This window comes from Pinus tabuliformis, chromosome 6 (genome assembly GCF_031772625.1).
Source record: "Pinus tabuliformis cultivar Carrire ecotype Pingquan chromosome 6, CPIR1, whole genome shotgun sequence".
NCBI classification, from domain to species: domain Eukaryota; kingdom Viridiplantae; phylum Streptophyta; class Pinopsida; order Pinales; family Pinaceae; genus Pinus; species Pinus tabuliformis.
The window spans coordinates 549,920,583-549,933,506 of record NC_142292.1 but is presented as its reverse complement, the minus strand read 5'-3'; the positions used below and the strand labels follow the sequence as shown (position 1 = coordinate 549,933,506).

The window sequence follows — 12,924 nt, the reverse complement described above, 5'->3', positions numbered from 1 at the left end:
GAAAATAGAGCTTCCATTACACTCTAAGATTCCTTTGATGATCCAGAGATCCCCATGCTTTGTTCTATCAAAGAGTTCGAGTGGTCTCCGACAGACAGTAACTCTGAGTACAATCCCCTAAGTCTGGTCCATATGGGTGGTATGTGTGAGTCATCCCAGGAGGGCACCAGACATTTTGAGTACAACCCACCTCGTTTAGGTCGATGAATTCTCGTGGACCATACCCCTATGGTTAATCATCTATCTCCTTTCTAGACAGAAATGAATCAATTCTTTGAACCATGAATCGGCCCTCCAACCCAACTTATTACTTTTTGATTCCTTTCCTATCTCTTTCTCTTGGCCCGCATTCGAGTTTGGGAAATGAGAATGCAAGCTTCTAATGAGAGGAATTGAGCATTCAAGATAGGATCCATGATGAAATTGTGCCAGTAAATTGTATCCATCAAAAATACATTTTCTATATTGTCTCTCTAGATGAGTCTTGGAGATATGAGAAATTTTGTTCACGTCAATGTCAAGCATTGCAAATTAATGCGAACCAATTGAAAAGGATTGGCAGACTAGTGCTTTTGTTGCAAGTCCTTTTGTTGATTTATTTTCTTGGATTTTAAAACAGATTTAAGTTTACATTTTTGTGAAATTGGGTTATATATTTTCTTTTAGATGAATCGTTACAAGTGCAAATAGTCCATAAATGCACAACTCATTTAGCATTGGGAAACTGAGTTTCCATTTGGCGTTTGATATCATGAATATTTTCTTTTATATGAATCGTTACAAATGCAAATAGTCCATAAATGCACAACTCATTTAGCATTGGGAAACTGAGTTTCCATTTTGGCGTTTGATATCATGAATATTTTCTTTTAGATGAATCGTTACATAATGTTGTGCATGTGTTCCCAAATACCATTAGTCACCCATACTCTTAGAGGATTGCGATCGGTATTCTCTGGTTGTTGTTTTCAAATATTTTTGTTATTATTCTCTTTCTTTTTTCAGAAGTGTCCCTAAGCCAAAACAAATGCAGCTTAGGACGTAACATGCTTCAAAGTTCAACCAACTCAGGACTCATTTCATCTTTGCTTTGGGAAAGAGAGGCACCTGAGGCAATTTTCGTTTTGGTGCAATTAAAACAACCATACCTTTCTCATGACACGTCTGGATTACTTTTCTTTTTCTTTGATTGATAAATGACCCCTTGATAACAGAGTGGCCTACCTTTGGCTTAGGGGTCGCAACAGATGGATATCCATTGTGCTAAATTCACCCAGGACATGCACAACATCCGTAAGCCATCAAGGTCACCGAAACTTCCAACCAGTCATAGATGCAGTAGTTAGATCTGCTGGCAACACTAAAGTGGCAACATCTATACCCCAAAGTCTAAGCATTGAAAGTGCTTGAATTGACCACTATACGCCTGATGAATTGAAAGTGCTTGAATTGACCACTATACGCCTGATGAATTGAAAGTGCTTGAATTGACCACTATACGCCTGATGATTATTTGGTTTATGGATTGGGGAGCAAAAAATGGCATATGGCTAAGCTCTGTTCAAGAAACTGAGCTCATAAATCAATTGGGTTTCACACATGGACAGCAAAGAATAGGAAAGATAAATCATGTGAGTTCATTTTTTTATTAACATCAGATATACATTTATAGTACAACATATGACTCTTGGGTTTCAGATCCCAAGGTCTCTTGGACTGCTTAGTCTTTTCGGCTTCCACACTAACCCTTTAGGATTAGGTGTCCAACATTCCCCCCCTTAATCCGAAGGGTTATGTATGAGTCCAAGAAGAGAGCTGTAATACAAAATGTGCAAAAAATGCATGGCAGCACTAGGCTGAATGTGCTCTATGAAATGTTGGTAAAAAGGGTGGTGGTTTAAGGATAACCACCAACACTGGAACGCTTAGTGCAGTTCCCGGAACTCTTCCAAAATTGACAAGAAACTGAAGTTTTCTGCTAGAGGAAGTGATCCTACTGTTTTAAAGAGGGAAACCTTCAACCATAAAAGGGAGGTCTCACCCCGCATAAAAGGTAAAACTTCAACCTGAAAAGGGAAGTCTCAACCTGTGATGGTTTAAGGATAACCAACAACTCTGGAATGCTTAATGCAATTCCTGGAACTCTTCCAAAACTGGCAAGAAGCTGATGTCTTCTGCTAGAGGAAGTGTTCTCAATCTGTTCACGGGCATCTTTGTCTCTGGCTACAACTCTGAAACTGGTGTGGCAGGTTGTGGCTCAGGCTCGCTTGATGTGACTTTGAAGCTTGTAGATGATCATCATTTCCCCCCCTGTCAGGTACTAGGTGAGAAGATGGAGAAAACTCAACTGCAAGACTGTTCAATACTCTAGAACAAGTTCTGACATGCGTTTGGAATATCTTCTTGGCTGTTGATGCCCATTGCCAAGAAGCGATCCATCCAAGATGAATCTTTGTTCTTGCAGGACGTTTGTTTCTGAAGCATCTGTGTGAAGAATGACTGGTTTTATGACAGTGCTTACATGGATGAAGATCAAAACAGTGATCTTTCAAATGGCCAACTCGGTCACAGTGTTGGCATTTCACGATCTGTTGTTGTTGTTGTTGTTGTTGTTGCTGTGGAAGAGGAGCAGAATCTGGAACAGCTGAAGCTGAACTGTCATGAGGAGCATGTGAACTGTCATAAATGAATCCAGCACTCTGAAACTGAATGGGCTTGGCATAGTCTGGAATATGAAAGGACAAGTCCTTGTCATATCCAAGACCAGTTCTGTGCTTGTTGTGGACAAGCTGTTCCCAAGGTCTGATGATGGGCTTGGGAAGTGCAGACTTAGTTTCTGCATCTGCATGTACAACTGCTGCTTTATTGGGCACTGGATCTGAATGAACTTGAACAATATTAACTTGCTGTTTATGGGAGTCTGCTTCATTGTTCTGAACAGAAACAGGTTCAGAATGATGACTCCTTTGTTTTAATTCTTCTTGCTGTAGTTTTGTCTCAAGCTGCAAAAACTCTATCTTTTCTTGTGCATTTTGTAAACATGTCTGAATTTCTGAGAGAGATCTTTTGCTGATTTGGAATGTTTCATGATTAGAGGAATATATCAGAGTTTTTAAGAACTCTAATATTTCAGTAATTCGAGGCATATTCTTCATTATCAAAATTACACCCCTTTAAAACACTGATTACAACTATGACCCAATGGGTAAAAATGACGCCCATTCACAGTACAAAGACACAGAAAAATGTGCAGCAAATGAATCAAGGAACAAAAACTATAATGAGTTTTAAATACAGTTCCACAACTGGGGCAGCAGCAACTGCAACATTTGCAACTGAGAAGAGAAGCCGGCTGCCTCAAGCTGGATCTTCAGAGAGTCTTCTTGCCCAATTAAGAGATATACAAAAGAGGCTCCTTGAGTTTGTTAGAAAGAGGGTATCACTTCTAGAAAAAGCACTGAATGTTGAATACCATAAGGAGTCAATAATTGTAGAGCAGAAGGAATTTGAGTTTATCAATGAAGAACCTGAGCAAGAGGCTAGAGATGTACATGCAATACCAAACCTGCTTCGCTTATGCAAAGCCACTGTCAGCAAATCTATAAACTTTAGCAGCCACACACAATAGCTACATAATGATCTTCTAATATTTTGATAGTAAACCCTTAGCAATGGTAAAAGGGATTCACATATCACTCTCGGCTCTTCAACTGAACAATTAATTATTACAATTGTCAATTAAGGTTCAACTGCTGAGAAAAAGAACATAGCCACCACCTAAATAAAATCAATCCCAAATTTAACTCATCACCTTTACAGACCTATAAACATCTTGGAAGTCGTGACTAGGTTCCCACACGTCCAATCAGCACCCAAAAATCCAATCGCTGCATCGCACGGGTCAGTCCTACAGAGTGCCGACTCGGTCTAGCTCGTCCTCCTTGCTGATCGAAACTTCCACCTGAGCGTTCAGTTACAACCGATAACGCCACTCCTGTTCAGTTTCCTTTGCGTTATGGTCAATCGAGCCAATGGTGATACGTATCAAAATTTCGCTGTAACAGGATGCCTCCTCGACTGGTTCGACTGCTAAAGGGGAGCTGATGTAGTCGTGCTCAGAACATCTACAGGTGCAACGATGGGTGGATCGTGGCCATGCAATGTCATACTCAACACAATTCCGCCACGGGCTTAGCCAACTAAGGATTCTGGCAGCTCAATCGAACTTCGGCCTTTTCAAAAAACGTGAAGAAGGTATATCGCCACCATGCTTCGCGCCGCATCAAAGCTTCAACGCGTTCCAAAACCTGCTCTTCGTTCTTCAAATGAGTACCTATATGTTGATGTTGGTGATGGTGTTCATTTTGTTGTAGCACTGTTGCCGATCGGTCACTGTTCCTGCTCCATTTTGTGCCAGATTGTAAGAAACAAAGCACTATGGCGAAGGAAATGGTTACCCCGGGATCCCTGGATGCTGTGATCGCAAATCCTTCACCCTCTGAGCTATCTGATATAGTTGTGCAGGTCGTGGATCTCAAGCCCGTAGGGAGCAGCAACACTAGATTCACATTTATTGCCAACGATGGAAAGACGAGGCTCAAGGCAATGCTCCCAATGAGTATGGCTAGCGAAGTAAACTCTGGGAAGCTACAAAATCTAGGGCTTATTCGTATTATTGATTACACTTGCAACACCATTCAGAATCAGCCACAGTGGGTATTAATAGTCATAAAGTGTGAAGTTGTTTCACCTGCACTTGATGCTGAAATTGGTGAACTGAAAGTGAAACAAGAAGGAAATGAGGTGCGCATGAAACCTGAAGTAAAAGCCAAGACAGATGGAACCGTTTCAAAGTCTGCCGCTCAGATTGTGCATGAGCAACATGGGAATGCTGCACCTTCTGCACGATTGGGAATGTCACGCAGAGTTTATCCTTTAGTTTCTCACAATCCCTATCAAGGGAACTGGACTATTAAGGTCCGAGACAACATCGACCAGAGCGAGGACGTACGACGCACAGGTGAGACAAATCGACTCAGGCAACAATGGTATTTGCATTAGGCAAGGTAAAATCGGTCCAGGCAATACCCATTGACTCAGAATGTCGCCCAGACAACCAACGGTCTCCTTCAAGCAATGAATTGCTCAGTTTCAGGGCTGAAATTGTTCGCCTGCTTCTTGGTGAAATTCCAGAGAGCAGATTATGTCAGGACAGAGGCAGCGACAGAACGACAGAGTCAGAGAGAGAGCGTTTCCAGAATGCAGTCAGGCAATTATGTTTAGCTCAGTGAGCGCAGAGTGCAGACAATGATTAAAAATACCATATGGCAGAGAGGAGCAGCGTTTCGAATCAGGTCAGCAGCGTGAGAGAGGGCAGCGTTTAATACCATTCACTGTCACCATGTCAGGCACCAGTATTCATGCGTAGAGAGGCAGTAAAAAACGCACCAGTAACAACGCTTCTATGCATTCATCAACGCTCAGGTAAAAAACGCATCAACGCTCAGGTGTATAGCACATTCAGCAGGGCAGAGGGCGCAGTGTCAGGGCAGAGAATGAAACGCATGACAGAGGCAGCGCTTAGGTATGAGCAGCTCAGACACTGAATTATGGACAGAGGTGCAGGACTGACGTGCACATAACAGGCCACAGAAAAACAAGTGGCTCTGATACCATGTTAAACACACATGGACAGCAAAGAATAGGAAAGATAAATCATGTGAGTTCATTTTTTTATTAACATCAGATATACATTTATAGTACAACATATGACTCTTGGGTTTCAGATCCCAAGGTCTCTTGGACTGCTTAGTGTTTTCGGCTTCCACACTAACCCTTTAGGATTAGGTGTCCAACACTTGAACTAAATGCCTCTTCTGAAGATAACATGCTTGATATTTAAATGATAAATAAATGAAGTGTATATAATGCAACAATCGCAGATCAGCATTTCCATTGCGGTAATAAAAATAAAGATAGGAGAAAAATATATTCCATGTGTATTATGGAGTCAGTGCCGTGCATGAGTATCAGAGGGATAAATTCATGAACACTATCATTTTCAATTTCCTTTATCACTGATTGACAAAAACCAAAACCCTCTCAAATTTAAAATATTTGTGGTTCTGTACACCTAAATTTTCATTTTCAACAAAAGCCAAACAAGATAACCAATTACAAAAATAATTCATTGGAACAAAATAAAAGAACCGTGCTAAATAAATATTTTGTAGTTTTGTAGTTATCCTTTGCATATTTAAAAGGATAAACGAGCCTTCAAAGATGTCCCGGGCATTGCCCACTTCAGAAGATAATAAAAATTCAAATCGCCTCTAGGGCATTTTATTAACTTCGGCAGGTTTAGGGTCAATGAGCTTCACGTTCAATCTTGCTTAAAATGAACGAAATTTGATATACATCGTGGCCTAAAATAACGATTTGGGGTTATTGACAACCATCATGGCCTAAAGTTATGGTTTAGGGTTATTGACAACCATCATGGCCTAAAAGTAAGGTTTAGAACATATATGCATAAATAAAAGCCTGAGGTTAAGGTTAGGTTTAGATCCTTCATGCAGAATCGGATTTTAGGGCGAACCCCGATTTGCCCCTCGGAACCGCCATACCAATACAACTTTCTCTGAGAAACCCCAAATACAAAACCCTGGAAACCCTAGACCAGCTGAAGTTTACAGCAAATCAAATGCAATCACTGAGAAAATATAAAACAAAAATCATCTGACCTCGATAACTGATAAAACTACAGAGGCGGTCTTCAAGAGCTCAAAATGCTTGTTGCCTCTACAGACCAAATACTCGATGTAGGTGACATCCTTTTTATCTACGGACTTTCCATTTTTTCTGAACTCTGCCGATACAATTTGCTCTACACTGCATCGCTCGGGAAAATCTGTGTATCGCGCTGCTCGCAAGAATCCTCTGTATGAACTCCAAGCCTGCCTTTGCATTCCAGAGAGCCTTTTGCGCAGGCGCCATCAATGACAGATTCTATAAAGTGGCGAAGGCTAGAAGCTTTGTAAAACCAGCCACGTACCAAGATTTCATTAAAGCCGAGGGAGGCATTGGGATACCCACCCTGTTTTCATTAAATTTCTTTAAAACTGAGGGAGACATTGGGATATCAACTCAGTTTTCATTCAAATCTCAGCGAGGCATTGGATACGATATAATTTATGAGCTTAATGGTTAAATACACATGATGTGGGTTCTCTGACCGTACTGAAATTTTTTTTTAAGAATTTCATGTTTTACATAGTTAACTTATGGTGCTTGGGGTTTTGCCGGTGGTGACTCCGCCGCCGCCACCACCAGGGAGTCAAATCCCAATGTATCGCGTCAGCAGTGCACGGACTAATAAATAAAAGCTTTGAAAGTACTTGTAAACCAGTTTCGATTTTTGTGTTGCCGTAATGCTCGTCAAAGCCCCCATTTTGCTCGGCATCATTTTATCATCTGCATTCTTCATCCACCATCCACAACTTCGCTATGGAGTTTCCCAACGCCATGGGAAAAACGATAAATCCATGCTCAATTCCGCAACACACAGGTTCATTTGGGTGATGTACTAGTTTGAAGATTTTACAAATAAAAAAATATTGTTGTGGTTTCGGTTGTATGCCTCCGCTTCTCATTGCCATTGGTTCCAGAAATGTTAATGCCAGTCACCCTCATACGATAACAATAATGTTAATGCGAATCACAATCATCATATGAACATGATGTATAGTTATATAGATATGTTCTTATAGTTGTTTTTGCAATTTTATATAATAATGTACATGGTTTATATAGTTGTTTTTATAGTTTATATCAAGAAGATTGAGCTACACGTTTTTGTGTGAAGACTATCTTTCTAACTCACCCTATAAAGAATTACAATCCTATGAACATGATGTATGGTCATATAGACATGGTCTTATAGTTGTATTGGTAAAATTTATACAATAATGCGAATGATTTGTATAATTGTTTTTATTGTTCATATCAAGAAGATTAAGCAACACGTTTTTGTGTGAGGCTCATCTTTCTCACTGAGCCTACAAAGAATTCTGATTTGTTTATCTATGAAAGTCATGTGGAAAGATATGACGAATACCCTAATTATATTCTTAAGTTTTCTAGAAACAACACACCAAAAATTAAATCTTTAAATATTTATAATAAATACAAAATTTATATAAATTTATATTTATTTTTAATATATATGTATTACATATCAATTCTATATCAAAAAATAAAAAACATTATTCATTCTTATTAGATATCATTTTTGGGATTCAACTGCGTTAAGTAAGTCATTCAAACGTATGACCATTTCCATGAGAGGTAGTCGTAACTGACTAATTTCTCATGATTTTTTGAATAGTTCACTTAGCACTCATTGCATCGGGTGATGCTCACAGGGGTGAAGAAGTGGGATTGAAACTAGTGAAATGTGGAGAACGAATCACATAGCATCAATCATCACTTCCGGGGCTTGCACCCGGTAACCAGGACTTCCCAGGAGGTCACCCATCCCAGAACTCCTCTGGCTCAAGCGCGCTTAACTGTGGAGTTTTCCCCACAATCAAGCCCACTTAGCTTGCTACCCCATTTGCAAAACCTTAGCAAGTATTGTGCCTCATGAACCATTCAAGTAGAGATCCCTTGACTCTTTTTGAATTTAAGTATGGGGGATTTACGCAGTGCATTATATTAGATATCATTTTTGGGATTCAACTGCGTTAAGTAAGTCATTCAAACGTATGACCATTTCCATGAGAGGTAGTCGTAACTGACTAATTTCTCATGATTTTTTGAATAGTTCACTTAGCACTCATTGCATCGGGTGATGCTCACAGGGGTGAAGAAGTGGGATTGAAACTAGTGAAATGTGGAGAACGAATCACATAGCATCAATCATCACTTCCGGGGCTTGCACCCGGTAACCAGGACTTCCCAGGAGGTCACCCATCCCAGAACTCCTCTGGCTCAAGCGCGCTTAACTGTGGAGTTTTCCCCACAATCAAGCCCACTTAGCTTGCTACCCCATTATTATTCATTCTTGTAAATAATTTTGAATTTTTTTTAAATTTCTTAAGAATATTATATTCACACATAAGCTTATGTCATTCTTGCACAATAAACAAAAGTGACATGGTGACAATGTGCAAAAAAACAAGAGCAATGATATTGCCATCACATGGCCCTTGTTTTGTAATGTAACTTAATGGTTAAATACACATAATGTCGGTTCTAATCCATTGATATGGTTATTTTATTTATTATTTTGCAATATTTTATTTATTATTTTGATAAAGGATTAATTATTTTTTTTAGATTTTTATATATTAGTTAAATTTTATTTATTAAAGTTTGAATCAATGTTTCTATACAGTAGAGGGATACATTAATCGCCCTCGTGATTAATGCGTCCAGAGCATTCACTATGAGGGAACGATAATGCCTCGGGCATGCCCCTTTGTATGTACATAATTTGAGAGATCGTGATGGTGGCAAGCTCCTCTCAACTCAGCATTTATGGCCCATCAAGTTCTGGTACACACCTCCACCTAATGGCAGTAATGGCTTGCCTGTAGAGAATGTTAAGAATTCTAAAACCATGGGCAACAGAAGGTAGAAACATTGTTACAACATCCCTTCATAGTCGTTATACTGAGGGAGTGTGTCAGACCTCATTAGCGAAGCAACGGCAGAGGCAGGCCGCCTCTCCCTCCTTGGCACATCTAGGGCACTGAACAATTTGATGATTACATCCCCCATTGCTATCAATGCCTAATTACAGACTTGGAGGCCTAAGAGATGGGCATCACTGTCGATAACAAGTGGTCTCTCCGCAATCTACAAGGTTGCCACCTCATAAACCAATAAGATGTTATTATGGTGTTAGAGGGACGTGTTTGGGACCTATACTTTTCACATTCAACGTGCCTAGGCTAGGCTGCGAGCCATCATTGGTGCTTTGGGGCTTCAACTCTAGCATACTTCCTTGTCTGAAAACAACTCCTCTTCACAGAGCCCTATGGATTCTACCTCACAAGATACCAAGCCCTATAGGCAGTGTAAGTGTCACACTTAGGGCCAATACTCATCCAGGGCTCGGCAACAATGCAGTACCATGGAGAACATTCTTGCGGATCCTAGAACATCTGGTAGTAAGGAAGCTCATACAAGTGTCCCAAGCAGCATCACCCATCCTCCGCCTACAATGCACCAACCATTAGTGAGGCATTTGTTGCCTGTAATGCATCGTCTGCCAGTTGGGAAACCTCCACCAACTGAGCACCCTCCACCTGATGATGAGGACTACTACAGAACAATGCCAATGGAATGGGAAGATCCTCCTTAGCTCAAGCATCGCAAGGATAACCCCAGGAAGTAGCACTTGGCATTGCTTAGGCTTCCATTGCGACTAACATCATTTTGAGGCTTTTTCCCTTCTATTGTTTTTTTTATGATATAAACTATACAAGTGGTCATCTGATTTCCCTCATAATGGCAGATGGTCCTGCCTGCCATAGTTTTGTGACAACTAGCCTATTTTGCTTATGGCGCAATCTTGTATATGGCTAGCCAAATCCCTCTAAGCATGTAATATTTGTACATTTTCTACAATGCAAAGATGTCTAACTTAATATATATATATATATATATATATATATATATATATATATATATAAGAAAGTTTTGTGACAACTAGCCTATTGCTTATGGCGCAATCCTATATATGGCTAGCCAAATCCCTCAAAGCATGTAATCTTTGTACATTTTCTACAATACAAAGATGTCTGACTTACTCTATATATATATATATATATATATAGTAAAGTGAGCCACTTAACAAAGAGAATTTAATTAGATTCACATAAAATTTAAGCATACTTTTTTCTCTTATAAATATGTTAACTATCTTAGGGAAGTAATGGAACTGAAGACATGGGAGTGAGTAGCTAAGATTTTATAATGGTTGTTGTTCATCCCCTTTATGTTGATCATTTTCATTGTAGATTAGGGTTTCATTTGTGGTTGGGTGCGGATTTTTTCAATTTTCATGATAGCTTTGGATTATTTTCCATTAAATTAGGGTTTGTCTTGATTTGCAGTTGGCTCAATTTACTATTAGCTCAGTAATTATTTTCTTGTTCCATGTGTTCCCAACTCATTGGGGTCTTTCATGTTATCATACTACGATCTAGTGGTGTTTCTCTAAATCTTGAGTGACTAAGACCATTGCTTGTTCAATGGGTCTCCAAAGTAGATTTATTGAAAAGGAGAATCAATTCTCTCTCTTGATTTGGGAATTTTCTCCTCTTCGAAGAATAATGTGACTACATTGAAGGACAGAGGATTAATTGGTAAGTATATTGGCCCTTGCCCTAACTATAATTATGTTATAGAATGGGTCTCTATTAATTGGGTAAATCACGAGCTTGGTGGTATTTTCTATCATGGAAGTAGTTTTATACTTTTTTTTTTAACAAGGAGGATAGAGATTAAATCTACAAATATTGACATTTTTTCATGGACACTATGGGAATGTTTATCACCCACTAGTCTCTAGATTTCAACCCTGTGATGGAAATTTCCTCTGCCCCTGCGTGGATTAAATTGTCATATATTCCCCTTCTTTGCAAGGGTGAAGGTGTTTTCAAGGCTATATGATCTGTGAACTGTCGTGGATATTCCACTAGATAGTTCGTTATAGCAATTCCGATAATAATTTATTAAAATGTTGGATTTTTACACTATTATAGTTTTAATAAACTTATAGATCTGTAAATTTAACTGTAATTAGTACATGCATGCAAATGGAAATTATGCAGAAAAGTAGAGAACGGCAAAATAAGCTCACACACACACAAGACATAAGATATGCTCTCGGAAACCCTTTCGGGAGAAAACCGAGTTGGAAGGTGAGATCGCTTCGCTCTCTTTCTCTCTCTGGAAAATAAGGTTGCAGGTACAAAGAAATAATGCATGTGGTCTGTGGGATACTACAGTGCATAGATCATCTCTATCTCCTATCTCTCATGGCTATCTTTTCCCAACTATGGAATAAAATGCTCTCGAAAGAATGGAATGTCTCTTCCTCCTAGTGGCTCGGTTATAACACAACCTGATAGCCTACTAGTGGTTAAGTTTGACCACATCAACTCTTAACTAGAGTTACAATATAGACTCTTCTAGAGTCTTTTACATCAAAAACACGTGGCTAGCCCCTTTTCCATGAATAATGGGGGTTGATGCGACATCCTCCCAAACTATAGGTGTGAAAACAGGAGGTCAACTTCTAAGTGGCATAACTTTTGCATACAGACTTTGATTGACGCACTTCTTTCACCATTAGAAATATATCTGTGTGTAGAATAGCATGAAAAGGTGTTGTGCTAAAGCAACAAAGTTTACCCCGAAAAAAACATCGTTTGTTGCCTCAAAATGCTCCCGCAATGTTTCAAACCCCATTTTTCCAACCTGGGTCCTGCTAGTAAAAATGGTCATGTGAGTTGGTTACTCCACTTTTTCCACTCTGAATGCATCGAGATGGATGAAAAACAATATAATGATCCAATTCATATCACTATAGGGTATAAATTGGGGTGAGTTATTTTATACTGGTGTAGATAAGGAGAATAACTTCTCTTATGCCATCATTTACATTGAAATGGGTTTTCAAAAGGCCTTCCCAAGGTTCTTCAACTTAACTTGGACAGTTGGTCTCATCTCCATACCCTAGATTATGAATAAGTTCCCTTTAAATGTAATTCTTTCCATGAGTATGGAAGCTTTGCAAAAAGTTGTCCTAAGGCTCCAACTTATCATCATTCTTCTAATCATTTGTCGTCTTCTCATAGTAATGATGAGAAAGGAGCATTCAGACTAGTTACAAGAAAACACAAAAAGAAA

The 12,924-nt window shown here is 39.3% G+C and overlaps 1 pseudogene; it reads left to right on the top strand.

Annotated features, from left to right (window-relative positions):
• The first annotated feature begins 4,437 nt into the window (after positions 1-4,437).
• LOC149259697 (uncharacterized) overlaps positions 4,438-12,924 on the top strand; it is a 68,955-nt pseudogene continuing 60,468 nt past the window's right edge.